The sequence below is a fragment of the Geotrypetes seraphini genome, chromosome 3 (genome assembly GCF_902459505.1).
Source record: "Geotrypetes seraphini chromosome 3, aGeoSer1.1, whole genome shotgun sequence".
In the NCBI taxonomy this organism is placed as follows: Eukaryota; Metazoa; Chordata; class Amphibia; order Gymnophiona; family Dermophiidae; genus Geotrypetes; species Geotrypetes seraphini.
Window position 1 is genome coordinate 239,767,896 of NC_047086.1, and position 11,516 is coordinate 239,779,411.

At 41.3% G+C, this 11,516-nt stretch overlaps 1 long non-coding RNA gene across 2 annotated transcripts; it reads left to right on the plus strand.

Moving 5' to 3' along the window:
* The first annotated feature begins 8,643 nt into the window (after nucleotides 1-8,643).
* On the plus strand, nucleotides 8,644-10,998 carry LOC117356443. 2 transcript variants are annotated; one of them, XR_004538643.1, is made up of 2 exons: nucleotides 8,644-8,838; nucleotides 10,294-10,998. It is a non-coding gene; the product is annotated as an uncharacterized LOC117356443 (long non-coding RNA). The 2 variants fall into 2 exon arrangements; XR_004538642.1 differs by lacking the exon at nucleotides 8,644-8,838 and adding an exon at nucleotides 9,177-9,769.
* The last annotated feature ends 518 nt before the right edge of the window (nucleotides 10,999-11,516 follow it).

Here is an 11,516-nt window from a genome sequence, read left to right on the forward strand (position 1 = left end):
CAGTTCAATCCCACTGCTGCTCCTCGTGAACTTGGGCAGGTCACTCAGACCTCCATTTCCTCAGGTACAAAGTCAGACTGTAAAACCCTCCAAGGATAGGAAAACACCTACTGTACTTGACTGTAACTCAGCTTGACTTACTACTACTGAAAATGGTGAGAGCTAAATGCAAATAAATTAAATAAATCACAGGAAAAAAAAGCCACTGGTCTGGTTTATTTATTATATCCCTATTACATTTGTACTTTTTTTTTTTTTTTTTTTTTAACAAGAGCGATGCCAATGCCACTTAAAGTGATTTTGCCCTTGCCTGCTTCAAAAAATTAATGCAGGTACTTTTTTAAAAAACTTTTTATTTATACAGTAGAATTTTCAAATATACACATGGGGCTCCTTTTACTAAGCCGTGTTAGGGCTTTAACGCGCGGAATAGCGCGCGCTACATTGCCAAGCATGCTAGATCTTAACACCAGCATTGAGCTGGCGTTAGTTCTAGAAGCATAGCGTGCGGTGTAGCACGCGGTAATTTCCTGCGTGCGCTAAAAACACTAGCGTACCTTAGTAAAAGGAGCCCTTAAAGTTTGGATAAAATTAAGTATAGTTAGTCACCCATAATACAATGGCTTAAGTTGTTCATAAAGTCAGGGGCCACGACCATCGAAAACTGTATAATGGAAAACTGTATAATGGAAACTATATAATGGAAAAAGGTATAATGGAAAAAGGTATAATGGAAAACTGTATAATGGAAACTATATAATGGAAAACTGTATAATGGAAACTGTATAATGGAAAAAGGTATAATGGAAACTATATAATGGAAAACTGTATAATGGAAACTGTATAATGGAAAAAGGTATAATGGAAAAAGGTATAATGGAAAACTGTATAATGGAAACTGTATAATGGAAAACTGTATAATGGAAACTATATAATGGAAAACTGTATAATGGAAACTGTATAATGGAAAAAGGTATAATGGAAAACTGCAGGGACCTTCAACCAATAATCATAATCCCTATCTAACCTGGATCCAAATTTAGGCTCCCTTTTATCAAGCCATATTAAGGTTTTTTTATTGCCAGCTGCTGCAGTAAACGCTCCAACACCCATAGAATTCTTATGAGCGTTAGAGCTTTAACCGCATCAGCTGGCAATAAAAAATCCTAACGAAACTTAATAAAAGGGGACCTTAATTGCCGACTGCATGCCCATCCAAAAAGCAACCAAACTGAGATGGTTTAGTGTTATTTAAATACAATATACAGTGTTCTCCCCAGAAATTTTTTCCAGCCGGGTGGCATGAAAAAGTAGTCGGGTGGGGCGGGATGGGGAAATTTGGTGGTGGGGAAAATTAAGGGCTCCTTTTACTAAGCTGCAATAGCGTTTTTAGTGCATGCAGAATTGCCACGCTACATGGCTAGAACTAACGCCATGCTGGTGTTAGCGTCTAGCACATGCGGCAATTCTGCGCGAGCTAAGCACAAAGTAAAACTGCTCTCGCAACTTAGTAAAAGGAACCCTAAATGTGTACTATTTGTATTAGTTAATTATTAGTTATTTTCCAATGCTCAATATGACTGCCTTTCTTAAGGTTTGACACTTGTTCCATAATATTTTTATTAAATTTTAGAAGTATCCAATTCTAGAAGTGAATAATTAGATATTTGCCCTCTTTCAAATGGTATAGAGCAGCGTCTCTTAAACTTTTTTAATTCCGGCACACTAAACGGAGCAAATGTTTTTTGTGGCACACTAAATGCAGCAAATGTTTTTCATGCCTGGAAAAAATTTCTGGGGAGAACACTGTTGCCGTTAGTTTTCAAGGTCCAATCACGTCAAAGAATGATGCTTATCTGGGCAGTTGTATAATAAAAAGAATGGATAAGATAACATGAGAAGTGAAATTGTCATGAATCAGAGGGATACATACCCTGTAGGTCCTAAATGCAGGCTTGTGGATTAGATATAAACTATAAAGGCAGTGGTGTACCTAGCATATGTGACACCCGAGGCCCATCATTTTTTGACACCCCCCCCACACACACACATCTGTGTGAAAAACATGATTTTTAGTAACAAACCACACATCACACAAGAGTGTACCTAGGAAAAGGCAGCATCTTACAAACTGCAGTGAGCAGTACATCAATACACCCGCTGTAAAACTAAACAAGCCAGACTAGTACAGATCAACCCTACACAGTCAATCCTATCTGAAAACCATGTGTTTTGAACACACAGAACACAGAAAACACCTTCGCCTAGAATGGAATATGTAATCACAAACTAACCCCTCTCCCTTTTACAAAACTGTAATGTGGTTTTTAGCCATGGTGGTAACAGCTCAGACTCTCATAGAATTCTGAGCAATTACCACCATGGCTGGTGCTAAAAAAATGCTCTACAGTTTTGTAAAAGGGGGGATAAAATAGAAAAGCGTAAACAAAGGTTAAATTGAACCATCTGCCCCCTTTCTTTCCCTCCAACCCAATTCCATCTAGTATCCTTCCCCCTTATGTCTCTCTCTCCTTTCCCTACACAGCATCTGCCCCCTTTCTCTCCCTCCACCACCCTTCCATACCACCCTGACCCCCTTTTTCTCCCTCCACCACCCTTCTATGCTCCTCTCTCCCTCCAAACCAGCAAGGTCCCGTGATGACTGCTTCTGTTGCCTCTGCCTCTGGAAGATGTAAGTGACGTTGGAGGGGGTGGGCTGGCAGACGCAGGGAGTTGCGGCAAGGTTCCGCAATGACTGCAGCTGCCGGTCCACCCCTTCCGACGTCACTTACGTCTTCTGGAGGCAGAGGTGGCAAATGCAGTCATCGCGGGACCTTCCTGCACTTCAGTGCGGCTGCCGACTCTGCTTTGGAATAAGTACGGCAGCCACGCTGAAGTGCAGGTGCCATTTAGAGCAACTCAGAAGATCCTGGATCCAGCCAGCTTTGTACCCCCCTAGGGCTGGCACCCGGGGCGGTCTGCCACTGTATGAGGGGACAAAAAATAATAAAAAGAATGGATAACTTGACCGATTTAGACATGTCATACAATTATAACCACAAAAATATGTCATAAAATGTAATTCTAAACTCAAAAGACTCCAGACGAAAAGCAGACTATAGAAAGGAAACCAGAAAAGACCAAACCTATAGTACTAAGATCAAAATGCTAAAATCGGACATGTCCATTATGAAGAGACGTGTGGAACACCGCTAATTATAACGAGTTAGTCTTTAAAATATGAGACGGTAACGGATAGCCAGACCTGGTGGACGTGGAAGTGATAAATACTGGAGCCAAAACCAGAGCACTGTGATGAAACTTGAATAATAATAATAATAATAACTTTATTTTTTCTATACCGCCATAATCTTGCGACTTCTAGGCAGTTCACAATGAAGAATAGCTGAACAGTCAGCGAATTACAGTGTACAAATAGAGAAGAGGTCACTGAGCGGTCAGTGATTACATGGTGCAAATTGGCAAGAAGAAAAATATACATAGGTTACAATATAAGGTTAGAAGTCAGAGCATAACTAGGTACAAATTGTGAGGAAGACATTGTACAGTCAGAAAATGGATACCTATTTATACTTTTAAGTAAAAGTGCGATGAGAACATGTCATAGAAAAGAATAAATAATGTGTAAACTAAAACCCAAGAACAATATATTGTAACACCAAACTCAGAATTAATGAAATAACATGCTAAAAGAACTTAACTCCCCCCCCTCTAAAATAGGGCATATACATACTTAAAATGATGGGTGGTTACAAACAGTATGCCTAGACTATATAGACCTAAACAGGGCAAAAGTAAACATATGGGAAATGAACAGCTGATAATACAGTGTATCTTGAAAATATAAGCCGATAGTAGCTCAAAGACAAGCCGACCGGGTAGATAAAAAGTGAAACCTGGGAAAGATCTAAATTATTGTTCAAATGAGCTTCTATTAAAACCAAAAAATTAAACCACAGTACTCGGGAAAGTAAAAAAGGGAGAGTAAAATGGACTTACCGAAAAGGTCTCTGCACTGATGAGATAAACTCGTACGCAGAATAATGTGAACACGCGAAAGTGTGGCAATATTTGATCCGTCGACAAGGGCACCAAAAAAGTGTCGGCAGTGGATTGGATGCACACTGATAGGGGAGGGGCATCAGGCTGTTAAAAAAGGCTGCTTTAATAAATAAATGAAAATACTGGTGAAAAACTAAATAAAAAACCAAAACCATGATAAAATGCCAAACCTGACTGCAAGTGGTAGTGAAAATAGCATAAGGCACCCGCAGTACTGTTAGTACCAGAGCTGCTTAGAATAAAGAACCGTGCTGTACATGAGGAGATAAGATGTAAAGTGCTGGCCCCTCACTGCACCACTTGATAAAACTAAGGAGCGATGTTCTAGAGCAGGGGTGCCACTGCCCACACTTTTTGGGCTTGCGAGCTACTTTTAAAATGACCAAGTCAAAATGATCTACCAACAATAAAATTTTTTAAAAAACTACAAAGCACACTGTATGCATAGAAAATGTTAATTATCATTCCTATTCTGGGTTTTTTTTCAAAGAGTTCAAAGCAGATGACTCTATGCACTGTTACCTCAGTAACAACCATACAAAAATAGACAAATATACCCCCTCCCTTTTTACTAAACCACGATAGCAGTTTATAGCGCAGGGAGCTGCGCTGAATGCCCAGCGCTACTCTCGACGCTCATAGGCTCCCTGTGCTAAAATCCTCTATTGCGGTTTAGTAAAAGGGGACCATAGTGTAAAATATAGACTGCAGATATAAATTCAGACACATTTTGATCACTAAATTTAAAATAAAATCATTTTCCCTACCTTGTTGTCTGGTTATTTCATTAGTCTCTGGTTGCACTTTCTTCTTCTGACTGTGCATCCAGACTTTCTTCCCTTCTTTCAGCCTGTATGCTTCCTCTCCTCCAGACCTCATTCCCTCCCCCAACTTTTTCTTCCTCTCTCCCTACCCTTTCTTTCTCCCTGCCTCCCTTTCTTTCTTTCTCTCTTCATGCCCCCTTTCTTTTTTTCTTGTTTCTCTTCTTTCCTTCTGTCTCCCTGCCTGCCCTCTTTCTTTCTTTCTATCTGCCTTCCCCCAAGCCACTGCCACTGCTGCTGCCATCGGGGAACAGCCCCCAAGCCGCTGCCATCGGATAACAGGCCCCAAAGCCGCTGTCGCCGCAGCCCCAAGCTCTCCCTGCTTCGGGCCGACCAGCATTACTCTCCCCGACATCAATTCTGCCGTCGGGGAGAGGAAGCTGATCGGCCCAAGATCGCGATTGACCTATTGGGGAAATACTGCCGGGTCCTGCCTTCGCAGAAACAGAAAGTAGACAGGACCCGGCAGCAAGAAGAGCAAATTGTAAGCTTCACTAACCTATCTCCCGCCTTAGCCCATAGTGAACGCATGCTTCGGGGCTCTAACGTGCGTGCCGGCTTCCCTTCTCTTCTCTTCCCCCCCCCCCCTGGAAATAACTTCCGGTGTCGGAGGGAAGAGAAGTGAAGCCAGCATGCACACATTAGAGCCCCGGAGCATAAGTTCACTATGGGCTAAGGCGTGAAATCTTCAAGCCGTTTTTTGGTGTTTTTTTGGTGTTGAGCAGCACCGGCGGCAGCAGCAGAATTCACAGCGGATGATAGCCGAGTGGTCATCTAAATTACCCGGGCGGACCGCCAGGCTAAAAGGCCCTAGGGAGAGCACTGATATATATTTACACGGAAACATCAAGAGTATGCCGACGGTAGTGCCAAAGTGAAAACCTCATCATCTTTTTCCCTGAGGCAGTCGTGAGATGAAACGCTTGGCCATCATCGGTTGGGGTGGGAGCCATTGCCATCGCATGCAGAAGGTAAGTTTAACTTTATCTATTAGCTTTATCTACTAACTGTAGGATTGTGTCAAATGCTATTAACAGTTAACTGCTACTAACAGTTTTGAATTGTTTACTGACATTAAAATGAAGGAGGTTTTTATTCCGATGAAGTTATTTACCCTCTCCAATTAGAGAAGGGTTCTTCCATAACGGGGATCTGAGGCTTTTCCTTCTTTCAACAGCATTGTAAATTGTCACATTGTTTTCATTATTTGGTTACAGCTTTGGTTTAGTTATATGAGAACCCCACTATTTACCCTTCACCATTGAGAATATTGACCATTTAAACCTACTCTCTGTTTTCTGACTTTCATCCAGTTCTTAATCTATCCTATGACTTTCTAATTTCCTTAGAAGTCTCAAATAGCTTTTGAAAATTTAAATACACAATATCAACCGGTTCACCTTTATCCACAGATCTGGTTTTCTAAATATCCTGAGATTTACGGGTCCTTTTACTAAGGTGCAGTAGCCAATTTAGTGCTTGCTAAACACTAACGCGTCCATAGACTATAATGGGCATGTTAGCTAAATCAGTTAGCACGCCTTTGTAAAAGAGGGGGTTAGGGGGGAATTCATGAAAGGGCGTTAAGCACATTATCGCACGCAATTATGTTAGCACATGCTAACCGTTAAAGATGCCCAATATATTCTTTTTGGGTATTTTTAGAAGTTAGCACATGCTAACACATTTGCATGCGCTAACCAGTTATTGCACGCTAAGGTGCTTAACACCCTTTCATAAATTCCCTCCTTACTCCGTTAAAGAAGTCTTACATTTTAATGGAAACAAAAAAGTAAAATGAGCTAATACTTTTTTTCCTGAGATGGAACGTGATACGACCTAGAGTACTGCTGTACACCCGTACATTTCTTCTCAAACAGACATTAGCTTATTGTGGATGAGTTCCAGTATACACAAAGCTTGAGCCGATGCCTTTTTCCTCTAGTGGATCAGCCCTCCATAACAATCCATTCAGCAGATACATGATGCTTTTATTTGGTGGATTAGTTCTCCAGAAATTGCCAGGAGATACCAGACCAATGAAATCATGACTCAAGATCTAACTTGAGTGTGTTGCTTGTCTGTTATAGATGAAGAAAGGACAGGAATATCAATTGACATGAGTTGGGCCAGTGGTAATCCAAAATCTGAACAGAAGGAGCAATAATGCATTCAGCACAAAGAATCTTCTGTCTGAAATCTAAAACATTTAGGTATGGACGTCTGGCTGGCTCAGTCTGTACCATTACATAACTGCCATTTGTTGATGTAATAGGAGGTTAAAATGAAGTGGTTTGCTTTCAGGGTTAAGAAGTTAAAATAATTTACGTGGGTGTGGGAAGGAACCATAAAATAATAAATGTATAACATGGAAAATACAATAGTGTTTTCAGTTTATTAGAAAGATACATTAATTTATCCTTGATTATCACTATAATGGAATGCAAACTGTTACTATATTTGATGATAATCATTTCAGCCCACTCTGTCCGTGTTGAACTAACTTCTATTATCACCAATTCAGGGTTTTTGAGTCTTATATGATATCTCTCAAGACTGACTTTTTTGTCAGTTTCTAATGCATGTAGAACACTCCTTTTTTTAAAAAAAAAAAATCTTTATTAATTTTCTGAACTGATACAAAGTGCTATCTGCTTCCGACAGTATGAGACGGCACAGAATTAGTGAAGTATAGGAAGAAAATAGAACAACTTGGAAACTAAAGCTTCGTAACTTTCTGTTAAGTCTTTTCAAATATCGAAGTGGTTTTTTTGGTTCATTATGGCCAAAAAGTTTAGACGTCGTGGGGGTGTACTTTTAGACGTAGTGGTGATCTGGGCATTTAGTAGAGGTAGGCTATAATCAAAACAAGGACGTTTGTTTGATTATGGACAGTTTCCCTGCTTCTGCTTTGACGTTTAAGGACTTAGGCCAAAAGGTGACTTAGACGCTTTTTTTGATTATTAACCCCATATTCTTTTGAAATACTGTTCAATATATCTTCAAATTTACTTATCTCAAATGTAGCAGGCAGCCACGGCCCGATGGGACCCGTTTTGCCAAACTTGCTGGCTTTCTCAAGGGTTCACATAGGCTGCTGCATAATTATTCATCCTCAACAATGACACCTATATCCTTTTCCTGGGCAGTGACTCCTAACATAGAACCCAGCATCCCATAGCTATAGTTTGGGTTCCTCTTTCCCAAATGCAGAAAAAAAAATAAATGGTCATATTCATTATAATCCATGTTAGAATTGTAGACTGTTTTTGATTCTGCACTGTACATGTACCTTTATGTAGTCATAATTCTGATTGTAACCTGTCTCGAACTCCGCTTGGAGAGGATTTGGTGGGATATAAGATTATATGTAACATAACATAAAACAAGAATGTTTCCTGACTAAGTAGGCTCAGTACACCAAGTTCAAATGCTAGAGACAGAACCAGCTCACTATAACTTTACAAAGAGGAAGAAACTATTATGATGAAGACCATTAGCAGGGGAAGGGAACTGTATGAAAGAAAGTTACCTGAGTCTGGGGAGATCAGCTGGAAGTCCTGTGAGGGTGGGCTAGAAAAACCGGCCTGGTTTCTGAAGGAGTGAGCGATACCTTTACCCCTTCAATATAGAGGGGAACTTCCTCTTTTTCATCGGAGGGGGGCGAGAGCAAGACGAGCCCCAATTCCCTTGGGTTCATAAACCTCCCTGATAAAGGGGAAGAGGGGAGGCAGCACCAGAGCCCTGCCCCTTGGCCTCAGAGGAATTAACAGAGATTTCCTCCTCGGGAGAGTAGTGAACTGGGACTGACTAAGGAGCATATGGAGTGGGCTGGGTCAGAAACAAGAGAGTCGACATAACCTCAAGCCATGGACTGTGACTGTTGCAAGAGTAATTAGAAGGAGAAACACCCACAATCTGGTGGGTGGCCACAGTGAGTAGTAAATTGCTGTGTGAGGGCGGTGGGTTGCTCCCAAACTTCCCCTGGGTGAGGAGAAAGGGGAAGTTTGGGGTGGGAATGAGCTATTGCTAGTGGACTACACAGACTGTTTATGAATCATTAGTGGAATACAAGGACTGCTTATGAATTATAATCCTTGCTAGGGGACTACAAGGATGGTTTATGAACTGCTAGACTCTAGAGGAACGCAATCACTGCTTATGAGGTACAATCCTTGCTGAGGGATTCCAAAGAACTGTTATATAATAACTGTTTAGGAATTACAGTACTTGCTAGAGGATTCCCCTGATTGTTTTTGGATTATAATACTTGCTGGTGGATTATAATACTCAGAAAAGGAGAAGTGTGTCAGAGTCCTCTTTAATCAGAAGGAAAATTTAAACATGAAAAACCCCGGACTGGCTTGGTTTAGAACCTTGGAATGGACTCCTCTGGGTGGAACTAGGTACCGCCTCGAACTACTATTGGCTTTGGCGGTATATAAGAAATAAATTATTATTATTATTACCGAGGAGGACGCCGCAAGTCAGAAGAGGAGCCCCTATCCTGAGGGACTTTACACTATGCTATACGTTATAGAAAAGTGATGCTTCAGCAAAATAAAAGCTGGTTTATTAACTTTGAACTCTGCAAATGATGAGCCTATGGCTTGGCCTCCCTGATTTGCATTCTCTGAAGAAATAAAATAAATACACAAGGAAAGTCATACAGAAGAGGTGCCTGTTATTGCAATTTAGCCTCATTGAATAGGACTGGCTAATTTAACAGGGATAATAAGCATTATTCAATTTGCCAGATTTTCATGGCAAAGATCTTGTTAACGCGGTATCCTACCTCTGAGCATGGGGAAGACAATTTTCAAAAGCCAAGAGGTCTGAATATTGTGTAACATTTTTACTTACAGGTAGGTTGGAGAAGAGTACACAATGTGTGTATGTTTAACCTCCACCGTAGGAAGGAGGAAGAGGCAGGAATTAAGTTGAAGAGGCAAATAGTCCAGGTAGCCTTTCATTTATAAAACTACACAGTATTTAAAGGGAAAAATGTCCTGGTGAAAAAAGCAGGTGAAAATCTCTGCAGATACTTTTTTTTCCCCCCCTTTGGCACTTATCAAAGGAAAATGCTTGTACTTTCCATTGAGAACTGAAGCTGCCATGGACTTTGTAGCTAGGTGGGCTGTTTTGAAAACATAGTTCTACAAGAGTGCTTAGTCCAGCTTTTCCTTTCAGTACAAACTGGCATATTTACCTTTAGAGGAGACTGTTTTAGATGCATTATGAGCTAGTACTTACACATGTAAATAGCAGATATATATGTAGTTACCATATGTCTGGGTGTCCTTGGACAAGCCATCCTTTTAGCCCTCCCATTGGGCTTCTGAGTGCCTTTTTTAGTTCCCTTCTTTTGTCCGTTTTTTTGCCATTTCAGGGAGTGTGTTGGTGGCAGCAGCATGAAAAAGAAATCATCCCAGTTGGACTTGGGTGTTCCGAATCCGATGTTGCAGCAGTCAGAAATGCCAGTTATCACCGATGTACAGTATGTGCCAGTAGAGGTCAGATCAGGTCACGCCAGTCACCTGATCTAATGTTGCGTGCTGTGCGGCAAGCAAGAAGAACCTTCTATCTCTTTCGACCTCGTGCATTGCACATAGCCAGCAGCTGCCGAGACCCGAGGCCAAGGAAGAAAGAACCCGGGAGCCGGGATGGACTTGCTGCACAGATGGTAGAGCAATGTTCTGCTGCCTCAAATAGCTTAAAGTTGGGACAAAATAAAATATGCTCTCTGTTTTAAGATTAGGGGCAACCGAAAAGAGGATGTACCAGGAAGTTCCTCCCAAGTGCCTGCTCCCTGAGAAAAAGAAAAAGCTATAGATTTGCTGCCAGGTCCTCAAGAAATAAACTCCAATAGACTGGATGCTATGATTTAAAATACGTAGATGGTTGGGTTTTGTTTAGTTTTTTTTTGACAGTCTGTAACTTGTGCTCCACACGCATTGCTGAGACTTCTGGGGCTGTTTGCTATATGTGGCCATTTGCTGAATGTTTTTAAAAAGCTGGGAGTACTAAACCTGACTATGGTCAGGAAAGAGATTAGGTTCCCTGGCTAGGCTTTGAAATAAAGCCCAGAGCCTTCTATATTTGGTGTTTGGTTGGTGTTTGCAATTGCTCCTGATGCTTCAGATCTGTTACAGCTGGAGGACTGTTTGAATGCTGTTTTCACATGGTTATCAATTTGAAGGTTTGAATTTGGCAGGATCTATTGTTTTGCTTTGCTGCTGCCCTCTAAGAAGCTACTTCCCTAGGCCAGTGATTCCCAACCTTGTCCTGGAGGAACACCAGGCCAATCGGTTTTTCAGGCTAGCCCTAATGAATATGCATGAGAGAGATTTGCATATGATGGAAGTGATAGGCATGCAAATATGCTTCATGCATATTCATTAGGGCTAGCCTGAAAACCCAATTGGCCTGGTGTTCCTCCAGGACAGGGTTGGGAACCACTGCCCTAGGCAACTGGCCAGTTTTGCCTAGTAGTTGGGGGTAGCCCTTGCTCCATCCTCATTTTGGATACTGGGTAATGGGCAGGGGTAGGCAATTCCAGTTCTCGAGAGCCGGAGCCATGTCAGGTTTTCAGGATAGCCACAATGAATATGT